Source organism: Corvus brachyrhynchos, unplaced genomic scaffold (genome assembly GCF_000691975.1).
Source record: "Corvus brachyrhynchos isolate BGI_N302 unplaced genomic scaffold, ASM69197v1 scaffold266, whole genome shotgun sequence".
Classification (NCBI taxonomy): domain Eukaryota; kingdom Metazoa; phylum Chordata; class Aves; order Passeriformes; family Corvidae; genus Corvus; species Corvus brachyrhynchos.
This window is the reverse complement of record NW_008238633.1, coordinates 2,930,354-2,932,155: the sequence shown is the minus strand read 5'-3', so window position 1 is coordinate 2,932,155 and position 1,802 is coordinate 2,930,354. Positions and strand designations below refer to the sequence as shown.

The 1,802-nt window shown below is 45.4% G+C and overlaps 1 protein-coding gene across 12 annotated transcripts in view; it reads left to right on the top strand.

The window, feature by feature from the left end:
- ATP2B2 (ATPase plasma membrane Ca2+ transporting 2) overlaps positions 1-1,802 on the top strand; it is a 284,984-nt gene that overhangs the window by 78,937 nt on the left and 204,245 nt on the right. The window lies entirely within an intron of this gene.

The window sequence follows — 1,802 nt, the reverse complement described above, 5'->3', positions numbered from 1 at the left end:
AAAAGCCACTGGGACAGAATGGGAGGGCTGGAATGACTGGCTTTGTTCTTCAAAATGCAAAGCAGCCAGGAACAAGGTGAGGAAATGTGGGCTGCTGTTGTCTGTTCCATCTTCTGCAACAAATGACAGCTCTGGGCAGGTCTCCTGGCAGGGAATTTTGTCACGTAGCAGGTGAAAAAAATGCTCCTGTTGGTTCTAAATGCAGGCAGGTCCAGCTGAAATCCAGGTAAACTGTCACTTCCTTGATTAAACGTGCAGCCCTGGGTAAAGGAAGGTTCCTGAGCATGGTGTGGGCACTGCTGCGTTAGTGCTGCTCCACATTTTCAGGATGTCCTCGAGTAAGTTTGCAGGGATGGGGAGATGAGAGGAGGGATAACTTCATTAGGAGAATGCAGCAAGGAATGGTTCGAGAGCTGCACGAAGATGTTTTGCAAGTGAGATATTTTAACGGCCCTGCATCGTGGAGGTATCACTAATATCAGTACTTGTCCCCAGACTGACTGCTGGTGACGGGCATGTGCTCCTCGGCGTGGGGCCAGTGGGAGAGGTCAGCTGCAGTGGGATGTGTGTAAGGAACATGAAATGGATTTGTGTTTTCTGCAAATAACACTTAGTAGATTTGGATAATTCTTGCAAGGCAAAAATTTGGCATAATAAGTTTGGTGTTTTTGGTAGTACACCCACCTGTAGAGAAAGAAATGTGAGAGCATAATTTAATGTAAATTGTCAAAACAATATTTTGACTCTTCTCCTGTGGACTGTAATCATTCCCTTGCCACCAAACTCCTGGATGCATTCCAGTCTTTATCAATATACCTGTTATTTTGGATGTGATTAGATCCTATCCATCAACTGTCAGTTAATTGCAAGAACAGATTTTTGCATATTTAGGCCTTCTAAACACATTGCTTGCAAATGAAAAAGGCTGATAATTCCCCATATTTTTTAACAGACAAAATAGAATCTGACCTTTAGCGGTTTAGTCACCATTACACATAATCAATATCTTTATCATTTAAAAAATTCTACTTCTCAAACAGCTGTTTTTTATAGCGTGACAAGGATTTGATATTTGAATAATCAAGCCAGGGAAAGTGTGGCGCTGCCTAGGATTCAGACTAACATCTTGGTCTAGAACATTAAATACTATCTTATGCACAAAATGTTAATTATTTTATTAAAATCTGTATGAATGATTCATTCCCTGGCACAAGGTAATGTACTTGCAACTCAAAATAACCTCATTTGAGCAAATGTTTCTAATCAAGGGGAAGTGGCCTGGTGTGATGCTGCAGAATTGTTTGCCAGAGTTGTGCAAAGAATATTTTTAACTGTGTTTTTGGGGCTTGGTGAGGTTCCTGCAGGAATTCTGACAAAGCCACTGGTGCCTTTACTGGGATCACATGGGTAAAACCCAGCAGAAGGAAATGTCAGGATTAGTGTCAGACAGGGATTGTGCCATGGCAGTGCTGGGAGCTGGGTGCCTGTAACTCCTGATGTTGTGGCTGAGTTGTCGTCAGTAGATTGCTCTGGAGGGAATTCTTTAACATCAGGCCTTGGCACTGTGATTTCCTTGCTTGCTGTCCAGCAGGATGCAGATCTGCTGGAGGGCAGGGAGCCCTGCAGAGGGATGGGGAAGGGCTGGATCCATGGGCTGAGGACAGCGGTGTGAGGGCCAGCAAGGCCAAGTGTCGGGTCCTGCACTGGGGTCACACCAAACCCTGCAGCTCCAGGCTGGGGATGAGCAGCTGGAAAAGCTGGGAAAGGCCCTGGGGGTGCTGGGGACAGTGGCGCGGAGCACG